Genomic DNA, 16,578 nt, shown 5'->3' with positions numbered 1-16,578 from the left:
ACTAACAACAACAACGTGGGCTGAATGGTGTTCTCCAAAAGATTCTTTGAAGTCCTAATCCCCGGTACTTGCGAATGCGACTTTGTTTGGAAGGAGAGCCTTTGTACCTGTAATCAACCACCCATTTGTCAGTTTGTCATATTGTGGTAGCTGTGTGTTGGTCACTATGATGCCGAAAGCTATGCCACTGATATTTCAAATACCAGTAGGCTCACCCTTGGTGGACAGGTTTCTGTAGAGCTTACAGATGAAGACAGACCAGGAAGAAAGGCCTGGCAATCTACTTCCAAAAATTAACCAGTGAGAACCCTATGGATCACAACAGAATATTGTTCAGTATACTGCTGGAAGATGAGCCCCCTAGGTTGGCAGGCACTCAAAACGCACAGTGGCTGCAACAATGGACTTGATCACACCAGTAATCGTGAGGATGGTGTACGACGTTCTGTTCTGTTGTACATGGCACTGCCACGAGTTCAGGTTGACTCGATGGCACCTAACAGCAGCTATAATCATATTAAGATGAGGTCATACTGCATTACGGAGTGGCACAAATCCAATATAACCAGTGCACTTTTAAGAGGAGGGAAATACAGACACAGACACACACAACGGCAATGCCGTGTGGCGACAGAAGCAGAGATTGCAGTGACGTGTCTACAAACCAAGGAAATCCAAGGAGTTCTGGCCACCCCCAGAAACTGGAAGAGGCAGGAAAGGATCCTCCCTGGAGCTTTCAGAGGAGCAGGGCCCTGTTGACACCTTAATTTCAGACTTCCAGCCTCCAGAACTGTGAGCGAATGAATTTCTGGTGTTTTAAGCTACCCACCTTGTATATTTTGTCATGGCAGCCCCATGACACAAGAAACAGGCTGTGACTTGGATATTTAAGGGAACCCTTTGCTCCAGCTGGACACACTGGCCTAAAGGCTCTTGGGCTTTTCCCACTTGCGAGCTTTCGCTCACATTGCTGTCCTTCCCAGAATGCTGTCTTTCTCTCTGTCCAAGGAAACCCCATCCAGCTGGTGAGGTCACCCATGGCCTGCCCCCTCCTGGGAGCCCTTGGAGACCTCCTGCAACCTGTCCCCACCCCAACAGCCTCCCCAAACAACAGCGGACACAGCAGGATCTTGCTTCTCCTCCCCTCAAACCCCAGAATGGTGGCTAGCAATTTCACAGGCCCCTTGAAACACTGGCTGGTGCAGATGATTAATGCACTCGGTTGCTAACAGAAAGGTTGGAGGTTTGAGTCTACCCAAAGGCACCTCGGAAGAAAGGCCTGGTCATCTATTTCTGGAAAATCTGCCATTGAAAACCGTATGGAGCACAGTTCTACTCTGACACACATGGGTTGCCATTGACAGCAACTGGTTTTTGAAACAGTCTGCTTTGGAGATGAGCTCGGTATGTTTTTGGTAGCCTCTCGTGCGTATTTCCCAGTGCCTTTGTAGCTGACTCAACCTGACTTGGCAAATGAATAACAGAGCATCTCTCCAGAGTCATTTAAGCACAGAGTGGCCACATGTCCTGGGGGTTGTTTTCTCTGCCTTCTCACCAAATTCTGGATGAGTTCATGAAGCGTGGGCCTGAGACAGCCGCACAAGTCCCACCCTGGGGAGTAAATTCAGCTTTTTAGAATTTTAGAAGCTCGGCTGCTAACCAAAAGGTCAGCGGTTTGAATCCACCAGGCGCTCCTTGGAAACCCTAGGGGGCAGTTCTACTCTGTCCTGTAGGGTCGCTATGAGTCGGAATCAACTCGTTGGCAACGGGTTTGGTTTTTGGTTTTACGTGGTGCAAATGGTTGAGACTCAACTGCTTACCTAAAGGCTGGCAGTTCAAACCCACCCAAAAGTACTGTGGAAGAAAAGCCTGGCAATCTGCTTCTGCAAAGATTAAGCCCATTGCCGTCAGGTCAATTCTGACACATAGTGACCCTACAGGAGAGAATAGAACTGCCCCATAGGATTTCCAAGGCTGTAATCTTTCCAGAAGAAGAGTGCCACATCTTTCTCCCACAGAGTAGCTGATGAGTTTGAACCTCTGACCTTTCAGTTAGGAATCGAGCCACTTAACCACTGCACCACCAGGGCTCCTTCCTGTAAAGATTACAGTTGAGAAAACTCTGTGGAGCTGTTTCAGGCCACATGAGGTGGCCATGAGTGGGAATTGACTTGGCAGCACTGGGTTTGTTTTTTGGTTTTTACCACGAGAGCACCTGGACCACAGCCTGCATTTGCAGATGAAGAAATGGGCCTCAGAGAGGGGAACCGGCCAGCTGCCAATTCCTCCCCGCCAGGCCTCCGAGCTTCTGTTTGCAGATGGAACGGGTGGTTCAAGGGTTTTACAATTAATGTAATGAATGTCATTCTGTGGGCATTCTGCAAAATTGCCAGCTTAGAAAGGCTAAAGTGAGATCTTGTCTGATCTGATTTTAAGCTCTCTGATTAGCCAACAACATGACTTGAAGCCACAAAGAGAACTAGAAATACTCCGAGTCACCACGGAGCTGTCGCTGACATTTGCGATGGAGATGTGGGGAGAATGACAAGATACGGGCACAGCTCAAAATGTTCTTTTTTAATTAAAAATTCTTTTAAAAATCTTTTTTACATGTACAACTCGGAGACGTCAATTATATTCATCACGTTGTACAACGATCACCAGTACCCGTGGCCAAGTTTTCTATCACCATAAACAGACGCTCAATGCCTCCTAAATAACTGACTCTCCCGACGCCCGTAACCACTGATACACTTTGGTCTCTATCCATTTGGGGCACTGCCCATCTTTAAGAAGGAAGGGGAAATTGGCAAATGACGAGGAAACCCCAGATTCCCGAGTCTATGGAAACAGACACCTTAGCACGGTGGCTTTCAATGCGCTGTGGACCAGGGTATCTTTTGTGGCTTTGTTATTCTTTTGGGTTTGCTATCAAAAGGGTTCTTTTCAGCTTTGGGTCCAATTTATGGGTGTGCATGTATAATTACGGAAATCCTGGTGGCGTAGTGGTTAACCTGCTAATCAAAAGGTCAGCAGTTTGTATCCACTAGGCCCTCCTTGGAAACTCTATGGGGCAGTTCTACTCTGTTCTATAGAGTTGCTATGACAGCAACTTTTTTTTTTTTTTTTAATGTATAATTACATTGGTATTATACAGCTGCAAATAAAATCTGGTGACTGTGGAATCTCTCTCATCAGTCTTCGCTTTGGTAAATCACCGTCTTAGTTCACCTCAACAAAGAAGGAGGTCTGTTCTCTCTGTAGCAGCTGGCCTCGGGTCAGCCTTCCAGAGCTCTCCGTAATTATGAAGGCACTCAAGTGCTCATTAGGAACTTGAATTACATTCTGGTCACTGCTGGAGCCGACTTCTCATCATACAGGGAAGCGTATTTGTTGAATGCAGGAGCTATGATCCAGCAATTATTTATTTACTTATTCGCACAATTCTGAACTGGAGACAATCAGAAATTGGCCAAGGAGCCTGCGGTCATTTGTGCAAGCTAAAGAAGGGCTCCACCACCTGGCTGTCAGTATGTCATACTGTGGTGGCTTGAATGTGGCTACGATGCTGGAACTTATGCCATCCATACTTTGAATACCCAGAGGGTCACCCATGGTGGACAGGTTTCAACAAAGCTTCCAGACTCAGGCCAACTAGGAAGAAAGGCCTGGCAATCTGCATCTGAAAATTAGCCATCGAAAACCTTATGGATCACAACAGAACTTTGACTTCTTGCTGTGGACACATCATCAGGAGGGATCAGTCGCTGGAGGAGGACATCATGTTTGGTGAAGTAGAGGGCCAGGAAGGCCAAGGTGGACCCTTGGCGAGATGGATTGGCATGATAGCTGCAATGATGGACTTGAACATGCCAGTGATCCTGAGATAACACAGGACCAGGCAATGTTGCATTCTGTTGTATATAAGGCTGCCATGAGCTGGAGTAGACTTGAAGGCAGCTAAACCAAAAACCAAACCCATTGCTACCAAGTCAATTCTGACTCATGGTGACCCCATGTGTGTCAGAGTGCCTCATAGGATTTTCTTGGCTATAATCTGTTACGTGCTACAACATGATGAACCTTGAAAATGTTACGTTAAATGAAAGAAACCAGACACAAAAGGACAGCTATTGTACTATTCTGTTGATATGAAATATTCAGAATAGACAAATCCATAGAGACAGAATGCAGATTGGTGGTTGCCAGGAGCTAAGGGGAGGGAGTCATGGGGGGGGGACTGCTTAATGGGTACAGGATTCCTGTTTGGGGTGATGGAAATGTTTCAGAACTTGATAGTGGCGATGGTTGCACAATACTGAGAATGTACTGAATGCCACTGGGGAGAAAGAAGAAACAGAGAGGAGAAAGCAAGTGCTTTTCCATAGCACTTAGAATTGTGAATTTCCTCATCAGTGTGATTTCTGTGGTGAAAGGCCCTCTCCTCCTCCAGGCGCCATGTTCTCTGAGGGTGAGGGCAGGGCTTTGTTGTTGTTTGGCATCTTGATTAGTGCCTGGCACACACCACAACCAAAACCAGTTGCCTTAGATTTGATTCTGACCAATGGCGACCCTGTGTGTGTCAGAGTAGAACTGCTCCATAGGGTTTTCTGGCTACTAATCTTTATGGAAGCAGATTGCCAGGCCTATCTTGCCCAGCACCACTGGTGGATTTGAGTGCCAACCTTTAGGTTAGTAGCTGAGTACAAACCATTTGCGCCACCCTGTGACATGCTATTGTTATCATTAGGTGCCATCGAGTCGGTTCTGATTCATGGTGACCCTAGTTAAAACAACCAAACACCGCCTGGTCCTGTGGCGTCCTCACAATTGCTGCTGTGTTTGAGCCCATTGTTGCAGCCATTGCCTTAATCCATCTCGTTGAGGGTCTTCCTCTTTTTCACTGACCCTCTGCTTTACCAAGCATGATGTCCTTCTCTGGGGACTGGTCCCTCCTGATAACATGTCCAACGTACATAAGACAAAGTCTCACCATCCTCCCTTATAAGGAGCATTCTGGCTGAACTTCTTCCAAGGCTATTTGTTCATTCTTCTGGCAGTCCATTGTATATTCAATATTCTTCGCCAACACCATAATTCAAATGCAATCACTCTTCTTCAGTCTTTCTTATACATTGTCCAGCTTTCCCGTGCATATGAGGTGATTGAAAATATCATGGCTTGGGTCAGGCGCACTTTAGTCCTCAAAGTGACATCTTTGCTTTTCAACACTTTAAAAAGGTCTTTTGCAGCAGATTTGCCCAATGCAGTATGTCATTTGATTTCTTGACTGCTGCTTCCATGGGCATTGACTGTGGATTCAAGTAAAATGAAATCTTCGACAACTTCAGTCGTTTCTCTGCTTATCACGATGCTGCTCATTGGCCTAGCTCTGAGGATTTTTGTTTTCTTTATGTAGAGGTGTAATCCATATTGAAGGCTGTATGTAGTCTTTGATCTTCATAGTAAGTGCTTCAAGTCCTCTTCACTTTCAGCAAGCAAGGCTGTGTCATCTGCATAACTCAGGTTGTTAATGAGCCTTCCTCCAATCCTGATACCCCATTCTTCTTCATATAGTCCAGCTTTTCAGATTATTTGCTCAGCATACAGATTGAATAAGTATGGTGAAAAGATACAACCCTGACACGCACGTTTCCTGATTTTAAACCACTCTATATCCCCTTGCTCTGTTTGAACGACTATCTCTTGGTCTATGTACAGGTTCCTCATGAGCACAATGAAATGTTCTGAAATACCCATTCTTTGAAATGTCATCCATAATTTGTTATGATCCACACAGTCAAATGCCTTTGCACAGTCAACAAAACACAGGTAAACATCTTTCTGGTATTCTCTGCCTTAACCAGTATCCATCTGACATCAGCAATGATATCCCTGGTTCCATATCCTCTTCTAAATCTGGCTTGAATTTCTGGGAGTTCCCTGTCAATGTATTGCTGCAACTGTTTTGAATGATCTTCAGCATAATTTTACTTGCATGTGATATTAACGATGTTGTTTGATAAATTCTGCATTCTGTTGGATCATCTTTCTTGGGTATGGGCATGAATATGGGTCTCTTCCAGTTGGCTGGCCAGGTAGCTGTCTTCCAAATTTCTTGGCATAGACAAGTGAGCACCCCCAGCATTACATCCATTCCTTGAAACATCCTGGTTGGTATTCCATCAATTCCTGGAATTCCATCAATTCCTGGAGCCTTGTTTTTCCCCACTGCCTTCAGCGCAGCTTGGACTTCTTCCTTCAGTACCGTTGGTTCTTGATCATATGCTACCTCCTGAAATGGTTGAACGTAGACCAGTTCTTTTTGGTACAGTGACTCTGTGTATTCCTTCCACCTTCTTTTGATGCTTCCTGTATCGTTCAATTTTTTTTTGCCTGTAGAATTCTTTGATACTGCAACTCAAGGCTTTAATTTTCTCTCCAGTTCTTTCAGCTTGAGAAATGCCAAATGTGTTCTTCCCTTTTGGTTTTTGAATTCCAGATCTTTGCACATTTCACTCATAATACTTTACTTTGTCTTCTCGAGCCATCCTTTGAAATCTTCTGTTCAGCTCTTTTCCCTCATCATTTCTTCTATTCACTTTAGCTACTCTCCATTCAAAAGCAAGTTTCAGAGTCTCTTCTGACATCTATTTTGGTCTCTTTTTTTTTTTTTTCTGTGTTTTTAATGACTTTTTGCTGCCTTCATGTACGATGTCCTTGATGTCATCCCACAACTCGTCTGTTCTTCAGTCATTAGTGTTCAATATGTCAAATCTATTCTTGAGATGGTCTCTAAATTCAGAGGGGATATACTCAAGTTTATATTTTGGCTCTCGGGGACTTGTTTTAACTTTCTTTAGCTTCAACTTGAACTTGCATATGAGCAACTGATAGTCTATTCCGCTGCTGGCCCTGAACCTTGTTCTGACTGATGATATTGAAATTCCTCATCGTCTCTTTTGACATATGTAGTCAATTTGATTCCTGTGTATTCCATCTGGTGAGGTCCATGTGTATAGTCACCGTTTATGTTGGTGAAAAAAAGTACTTGCAATGACGAAGTCATTGGTCTTGCCAAATCCTATCATGAGATCTCCTGCATTGTTTCTATCACTAAAGACGTGTTTTCCAACTACTGATCCTTCTTCGTCTCCAACTTTTGTATTCCAGTCTCCAGTGATTATCAGTGCATGCTGATTGCATGTTTGATCAATTTCAGACCACAAAAGTTGGTAAAAATCTTCAATTTCTTCATCTTTGACCTTAATGGTTAGTGTATAAATTTGAATAATAGCCGTTTTAACTGGTCTTTATTGTAGGTGTATGGATATTATTCTATCACTAACAGCATGGTATTTTAGGATAGATCTTGAAATGTTCTTTTTGACAAAGAATTCAATGACTTTTCTCTTCAATTTCTCATTCCCAGCATGGTAGACCATATGATTGCCTGATTCAGAATAGGCAATACTAGTCCATTTCAGCCCACTAATGCCTAGGCTATCGATCTTCAAGCATTCCATTTCATTTTTCACAGCTTCCAATTTTCCTTGATTCATACTTGGTACATTCCATGTTCTGATTACTAGTGGACATTTGCAGCTGTTTCTTCTCATTTTGAGTTGTGCCAGATCAGTATATGAAGGTCCTGAAAGCTTTATTCCATCCATGTCATTAAGGTTGACCCTACTTTAAGGAGGTAGCTCTTCCCTCATCGTATTTTGAGAGCCTTCCAACCTGAGGGGCTCATCTTCTGACACTATATCAGACGATGTTCCGCTGCTACCCGTAAGGTTTCACTGTCTAATTTTTTTTTCAGAAGTAGACCACCAGGTCCTTCTTCCTAGTCTCTCTTAGTCTGGAAGCTCTGCTGAAACCTGTCCATCATGGATGACCCTGCTGGTATTTGAAAAACTAGTGGCATAACTTCCAGCATCACAGAAACACTCAAGCCACCACCGTATTACAAACTGACAGACGAGTGGTGGCCGTGGCACATAGTAGGTGCTTATTAAATGTTAGGTAGGAAAGAAGAAGGGAGGGAGGGACAAAAGGAAGGATAAGAAGAGGAAGGTGGAAGGAAGAAAAAGGAAAGAGGAGGAAGGAAGGAACAGAAGGAGACAGGGAGGGAGAGAAGAAGGGAGGAAGAAATGAAGAAAGGAGGAAAGAAAGAAGTAAAGAGAAAGGAAGGGGAAGGAAGGTAGGAAAAGTAAAGAGGGAGGGAATGAGAGAGGGAAGAACACAAGCAGAACCTTGGGTCTCTTGGGGTCCCCCCTCACCCTGTTTATGTGGCCTTCTGCCTGGCAATAACACAGCCCAAACAGCACGGAAGTGAGACTGCAGGATGAACACAGGAATGACTAATTCGCTTCTGAGCATCTTTCAGTGGGGCTTCAATCCCACTATTGAACTCAATTCCCAGGCTGGCCCAGTCCGCATGGCCAGGACAGGGTAGCCGAATCTCCCCCGGACTGGGCCTGACCGGGGCTGAGGGGAGAGGGCCCTGCTGCCCAGGCAGGGGGCCTCTGCTGAAAACATAGTAAATGCCAAGCACCACAAAGTATTCTCTGCATTTTATAGGAGCCATAAATATTACATCGCACGTTGCCTCTGCTCCATAGTCCAAGGAAGCAGGTGTGGTGTGCGATCCGACGCGGTAATTAGGCGATTCCAGCCTCGTCCGTAAAAACATTGCCCCTCGTGGGTGCCAGCCTGTCATCAGGAGCAGGGGAGACCAGATGAGAACATTCCAGTGTCTGAGAGAGTTCGGAGCTGACTTAAAGGTTGTTTAAGAACTCCTAATTTTATTTTCATTCTGGTGATATCTGAGGCCAACAATGGGCTCACCAAATCCAAATTAAATACATATTTTACGAACTTTGAACAATACCAGCAAATATGCCACTTTAAGGATGAATTATTTTTTTGTTTGGGGCTGAGAGGAGATTGGTACAAGCAGACCGAGGTCCTAGGAACAGCAGCCAATAAATGAAAGCTACAGCCTGCGGCTCACGTGGAATATGGTTTGTCACTGGCTTAGTGCAATGACAGCCCAGCTTGCAATCCTCAGGCCTCCCTGGGCATGAACTAGATGGGAAGGCACTAGGGGAGGAGCCTTCCTCGCCTCTTCTAGCTGCTGGTGTCCCAGGCATTCCTGGGCGTGTGCCAAGTGAGATGCTTCAAGACGTGTTCAGGTCTCAGACTTGGCTTTTCCATGGGTTCTTGGAAGCACTGGCTCTGAAAAGATTCTTGAACTTAGAAAAGAAAGGTCTAGAGAGACTCTTGAGTTGGTCTTATTCTGAACTGGGAGGAGCCTGAGTTGCTGCCCTACCTTGTTGACAGAATTTTCAGTTCTGGAAAGTACTACCGGTCTCTGTGGAGTGGGCTAGGGCCATGTGCAGGAAGTGGCCCCATCACAAACCCCTCAGGGGTGAAGCCCTCAGTGAGTGACAAGTGTGCAGAAGGGTCTTATTTCTTTGGTAATAAGTACCCTGCAAGGAGGCAGTGGTGGTTCAGCAGTAGAATTCTCTCCTTCCATCAGGTTTGATTCCCAGCCAACACACCTCAAGTGCAGCCACTGTAATCTGTCACTGGGGGCTTGGGTGTTGCTGTGATGCTGAACAGGTTTCAGCAGAGCTTCCAGACTAAGATGGACTAGGAAGAACGTCTTGGTGGTCAATTTCTGAAAATTAGCCAGTGAAAACCCTGTGGAGCGCAATGGTCCAATTGGCGATGCGCGATGGTGCAGAACTGGGTGGTGTTTTGCTCTGTGGCATGTAGGGTTGCCGTGAGTTAGGAGCTGACTGGACAGCAGCCCACAGCAACAAGCTGTTAAAGAAAAAAAACACGATAAAGGCATGGAGGGTAATGAGTGGCTGGGTGGTCACTCTGCATTGCAAGGTGACATTTGAATGGACATGTAAATAATGAGAAGGGGGCAGCTGTGCAAAGATCTGGGGCAGCAGCATCTCTGGCGGAGGGAACAGCAGGTGCAAAGGCCCTGAAGCAGGAATGCACGTTGGGGTTAATGATCAAATAAATGAGTCACATTGGATTCTGGCTTCGGCACTGGGGATGGGTAGGGACTGGCTAGAAAGATTGGGGAAAAGCCAATGGACAATAACTTCCTGAGCTAGCTCAGCCCGGAGGCCGGAGAAAGAGGATGAATTTGTTAGGCGGCAGCAGCCCTGTAATTTTCTCCTCAAACCCAGCCCGTGTGGAGAAGCTGATTTCCCCAGAGAGCCAGCAGCCTGATATCTGTTTGGATTTACCATTAGGAAACACTAATGTTCCTAATTTAATTTTTCCTTTGTGTCTCTCTGCGAGTGACTAACTCCAAAACTAAGAAAAACGTGCTGGAGGGGGAAAGCATCAGATTTTAAATGAGAACCAAGAGCTGTATACAAATACTCAGCAGTTTCCAACGATGGCCTGGGCAGTGCACACAGTTGGTGCTCAATATGCTTGCATGCCTTTGCTAGGCAGGATGTCCCAGGCAGTTGCTCATAGGGCAGAACACTGGGGAGGAGTCAGGGCAGCCCCCTCAGCAGGTCGCAGGACACGAATGCCCGGCTCTGTCCCTGATAGACGCTCACAGCACAAAGCAGGCAGAGACTGGCTGAGCTTCGGACCAACTCAACAGCATCTGCCTGTCTCCCGGAGTGGCATCTGGATCTTCCACCCTAACATGAATTCTGGAGCACCTAGTATGTCCCAGGCACTGTACCAGCTCAAATGACCCATTGAGACATGAGGGATGGGGCTGCTGCCTCCACAGGACCCAGGGACAGGTCCAAGCTGCTACCCTGGACCAGGGGCTTGCAGGGCTCCTTGGAGACAAGACCCAGTCCAGAATGGCCTGGGGTGGCCCAATGGTCAGTTCTGTCCTCTCTCCCTCTTTCGGACCGCTGGAACAGATAAGCATGATCCAGAGCCTTTCCTCAGCAGACATGCTGTCTGCAAGCTCTTCTTGCTCCTGGTTCTCCTCCCACGACACTCCAGGAGCTGGGAAGTTCCTGCCCCAGCCCACAGCTCCTACGTGAACCCCGTTCAGCTGTTGCTTGCAGCTCTCAGCTCCTGCACCCGACCTTGGGGGCAGAAACAAGATGTTTGCACTGTAGCACCGGCACCTCCTCGGTGTCTTTTCATCTTCTTTCTGTTTGTTCCAAAAAATGCATGAAAGTAAGTGGGTGTTGGGGGAGGGGGATGGGCCAGGCATGGGTTTGTGTGATTCTAGTCTTGTGAAGTTCCCATCCTGTTTTCCCCTCAGGTCTCCCATGGCCAGACAGGCTCCTAGCAGTGGTCTTTGGAGCTTGCTTGTTGTCACCTCTCCTTTTCTGTTTAACAGTTGCCGTCGAGTTGACTCCAATTCATGTTGGCTCCATGTGTGTCAGAGTAGAACTGTGCTCCATGGGGTTTTCAGAGGTAGACTTCCAGGCCTTTCTTCTGAGGTGCCTCTGGGTGGACTCGAACCTCCAACCTTTCAGTTAGCAGGTGAGCACATTAACTGCACCCCCGTGGTAACAATACCAGTTGTGGTTAAGTTGACTCCGACTCACGGAGACGCCATGTGTGTCAGAGTAGATTTGTGCTCTGTGGGTTTTTTTTTGTTGTTGTTGTTAATTGAACTTTAAATGAAGGGTTACAGAGCAAACTAGTTTCTCATCAAACAGTACACACATTGTTTTATGACATTGGTTAACAACCCCACAACATGTCAACACTCTCCCTTCTCAACCCTGGGTTCCCTATTACCAGCTTTTCTGTTCCCTCCTGCCTTCCAGTCCCTGCCCCAGGGCTGGTGCGCCCCTTTAGTCTTGTTTTGTTCCATGGGCCTGTTCAATCTTTGGCTGAAGGGTGAACCTCAGGAGTGACCTCATTACTGAGCTGAAAGTGTGTCCGAGGGCCATTTTCTCAGGGTTTCTCGAGTCTCTGTCAGGGCAGCAAGTCTGGTCTTTCTTTTTGAGTTAGAATTTTATTCTACATTTTTCTCCAGTTCTGTCCAGAGTCTCTATTGTAGTCCCTGTCAGACCAGTCAGTAGTGGCAGCCAGGTACCATCTAGTTGTACTGGACTCAGTCTGGTGGAGACCGTGGTAGATGTGGTCCACCAGTTCTTTGGACAAATCTTTCCCTTGTGTCTTTAGTTTTCTTCATTCTTCCTTGCTCCCAAGGGGTGAGATCGGTGGAGTATCCTTGATGGCCACCCACAGGCTTTTAAGACCTCAGAAGCCACTCACCAAAGTAGGATAGAACATTTTCTTTATAAACTCTGTTATACCAATTGAGCTAGATGTTCCCTGAGACCATGGTCCCCTCAGCCCTCAGCCCAGCAATTCGGTCCCTCAGGGAATTTGGGTGTAATTTTTTTTTATGGAGCTACCATGGCCTTGCCTAGTACAGGTTGTGCTGGCTTCTCCATGGGGTTTTTAATGGCTGATTTTTCAGAAGCAGATCACAGGGCTTTTCTTCTGAGGCCCTGTGGGTGGACTCTAACCTTCTGGTTAGCAGCCACGCGTGTTAACAGTTTGCACCACCTTGGGACTCGGCTTTTCTGTTTACTTTCCCAGATCACTCCCCAGACAGACACTGGAGGAAAATAGGTTAGCGGTTTCCACCTTCCTCCGCCTCAGGCCTCTTCAAGCAAAACTCGAAACAGCCTCTGTAGGGATTTTAGGAATAAATTTCAGCATAATTTGGGATAGTTCAGTAATTTTCCAGAAATACATTAACTGGGCTGCTGGCTGCCTTTTTATGTAAATATTGTTTCCTCATTATAATAATTATGATGATACTTATCATTTATTAAATACTTACTTGGTTCCAGGCACTGCAGCCCTGGGGGGAGATGCTGCTATTGTCTTCCTTTTCCAAGTGAATAAACTAAAGTTTGAATAAATACTTTGCGCAAGGTCACATCGTAAGTGATGGTGTCAGACCCTCCTGCCTCTGGCAGACAGCGAGGATTAGATGCCCAAAGCCATCCTTGACTCCCTTTCCCTTGCTTTCCTCTTCTAAAGAGAATGGAAAGCTAAAATACTCACCTTTCCATATTTCCTGGCAGCTAGATGCAGCCAACTGATCAGTTTTAGCCATCAAGATGTAAGCAGAAAGGACTAAGTAGAGGGTCTTAGTAGAGGCAGCTTTATAAAAAGGGTAGATTCAGCCACCCAACTTTCTTCTCTCATCTTGCCTGGAATATAGACATACTTGGAGACACATCAGCCATTTTGTGGCCCTGAGGTTGAAGCCTACATGCTAAAGATGGTGGAGTAGGAAGGTAGAAGTTATCTGGGCTTTTGATGATATCAGTGAACTGCCTCCCCCAGGATTCTCATTCTTAAATAAGGAAGAAGAGGCATATAAACTTCTTCCTTATTTAATATACCTTTTGTTGGGTGTTCTGATGTTGTTGTTGTTAGGTGCCATAGAGTTGGTTCTGACTCGTAGCAACCTAGGTACAACAGAATGAAACACTGCCTGGTCCTGCACCATAATTGTTCCTTTGTTTGAGCCCATTGTTGCAGCCAGGTGTCAATCCATCTCATTGAGGGTCTTCCTTTTTTTCCCTGACCCTCTACTTTACCAAGCATGATGTCCTTCTCCAGGGGCTGTTCCCTCCTGATAGCATGACTGAAGTACGTGAGGTGAAGTCTCACCATCCTTGCTTGCAGGGAGCACTCTGGCTCTTCATTCGTCTGGCAGTCGGTTGTATACTCAATATTCCTTGCCAGCACCATAATTCGAAGGCATGAATTCTTCTTTGGCCTTCCTCATTCATTGTCCAGCTTTCACATGAATACGAGGTGATTGAAGCTACCTTGGATTGGATCAGGCACACTTTAGTCCTCGAAGTGACATCTTTGCTTTTTAACACTTTAAAGCGGTGTTTTGCAGCAGGTTTGTCCAATGCAATACGTCATTTGATTTCTTGACTGCAGCTTCCATGGACGGTGATTGTGTATCCAAGTAAAATGAAATCCTTAACAACCTCAGTCTTTTCTGTTTATCATGGTGTTGCTTACTGGTCCAGTTGTGAGGATTTTTGTTTTCTTTATGTTGAGACGTAATCCATACTAAAGGCTGTAGTCTTTGATCTTCATAGTAAGTGCTTCAAGTCGTCTTCACTTTCGGCAAGCAAGGTTGTGTCATCTGCGTATTGCAGGTTATTAGTGAGACTTCCTCCAATCCTGATGCCTCGTTCTTCATATAGTGCAGCTTCTTGGATTATTAATTCAACATACAGATTGAATAAGTATGGTGAAAGGATACAACCCTGACACACACCTTTCCTGATTTTAAACCATGCAGTATCCCCATGTTCTGTTAGAACAACTGCCTATTGGTCTATGTACAGCTTCCACATGGGCACAATTAAGTGTTCTGGAATTCCCATTCTTCACAATATTATCTATAATTTGTTATGATGCACACAGTCAAATGCCTTTGCATAGTCAATAAAACACAGGTAAACATCCTTCTGGTATTCTCTGCTTTTAGCCAGGACCCATCTGACGTCAGTAATGATATCCCTGGTTCTACGCCCTCTTCTGCATCTGGCTTCACTTTCTGGCAGTTCCTTATCGATGTACTGCTGCAACTGTTTTTGAATTAATCTTCAGCAAAAGTTTACTTGCATGTAATATTAATGATATTGTTCAATAATTTACACATTCTGTTGGATCACCTTTTTTTTGGAATGGGCACAAATATGGATCTCTTCTAGTCAATTGGCCAAGTAGCTATCTTTCAAATTTCTTCGGATAGACAAGTGAGCCCCTCCAGCGCTTCAAGTGTTCTGTTACTTGCAGGCAAATATAATCATAACTGAAACCTGGCCTCTTAAGTCTATAGTGTTATCCAGTTTTGAGGCTGCCCATCAAGAGGACTTTGGGCTGGCCTCTGGAAAACACCGTTAGAATGGATCTCAATTTGTTGAAAGCCAAGGATTTGGACTCACATAACACCACTGGAGTGTCTAGAGAGTTTTAGGGGTGGGACAGCCATTTCCTCAGTGGGCCAACGATGTCATTTCTGGAGTCAAAGATTTTGAGGTAATTGATTCCCACAGGAGAGTTAGGGACTCCTGCTTGGCACACAGTTGGCTGACAAATCTCATGCTGGTTTCAGTTCACACCCTCATTGATTACTTTCATCATGACCCCTCTCCCAGTTTGAGGAAACTGAGGCACTATGATATTCTCCTCCATAACTGGGCCCAGCAGGCATCCAGCCAATCTGCAAATTTCTCAGCTAGGACAACGCTGCAGTCTAGTCCCAGCAAGCTTGGGGGGACCTGAGAAGGTGGGGATGGTTCCATCTGTCCCTATCAGTGCAGTTTACCAACAGATGGCACCAGCTGGATGGCTATGCAGGCTCTCGGGCAAGTCACTTCATTTCTCTGAGCCTCAGTTTTCTCATCTGTAATATGTGGATAAAAATGATTCCTACCTCTAAGATTGCTGTGAGGATTAAATGGACTAACAGCTGTGAGACGCTCCATACCACACCTGGGTCAGCGTGACCACTGTGCGTGTGCCTATTACTATTATTATTAACAGCTGCAGGTCCTGCACCCCACTGCCTCTCTCTGCCTCCTGGAAGTTAAACAGGTATCTTAGTCATCTAGTGCTGCTGTGACAGAAACAAGCAAACAGAAATTTTGCTTTAACAAACAAATTTATTTTCTCACAGTTTAGGAGGCCAGAAGTCCAAACTCAGGGCGCCAGCTCTGGGGGAAGGTCTTGGTGTCTTTGCAGCTTCTATTCACCAGTTCCTTGGTGATCTTCATGTGGCATTGCATCTGTCTTCCCCCACCTCTGCTTGTTCTTTTCTTTGCTTAATCTGCTCTTCTGTTATCTCAAAAGATGTTGACTCAAGACACACCCTAAACTAATGTTGTCTCAGTAACATAACAAAGAAAACCCTACTCCCAAACTGGGTTATAACCACAGGTATCAAAAAAGCAAGAAGTTGCTGTCAAGTCAATTCTGACTCATAGCAACCCTATAGGACACTGTGTAGAACTGCCCCCTAAGGTTTCCAAGGAGCACCTCGTGGATTTGAACTGCTGACCTTTTGGTTAGCAGCTGAACACTTAACCACTGCACCACCAGGGACCCTAAACCACAAGTAGAAACAAAAAAAAACCAAACCCCCTGCGGTCAATTCCAACTCATAGCGACCGTACAGGACAGAGTAGAACTGCCCCTTAGAGTTTCCAAGGAGCGCCTGGTGGATTCCAACTGCTGACCTTTTGGTTAGCAGCCGTAGCACTTAACCACTACACCACCAGGATTTCCAACTACAGGTATAAAAAAAGGCGTTAGGATTTACAACACACGTTTTCGGGGGACACAATTCAATCCCTAACAGCAGGGAAGTGTCATTTGCCTTCGTCAATAAAAAGTGAGCAGAAGCGTCACATGCTCTTCCACGTGGAAGCACTTAAAAGCAGATTAGTTAGCTACTGTCAAGTCAGCTCTGATTCATGATGACCTTATGTATAACAGGACAAAACATTGCCCAGTCCTGTGTCATCCTCACAATCAAGTCCAGCACTGTGGCTATTGTGACAG

This window comes from Elephas maximus, chromosome 12, assembly GCF_024166365.1.
Source record: "Elephas maximus indicus isolate mEleMax1 chromosome 12, mEleMax1 primary haplotype, whole genome shotgun sequence".
Taxonomy (NCBI): domain Eukaryota; kingdom Metazoa; phylum Chordata; class Mammalia; order Proboscidea; family Elephantidae; genus Elephas; species Elephas maximus.
The sequence above is the reverse complement of the archived record's forward strand: the minus strand, read 5'-3'. Positions refer to the sequence as shown.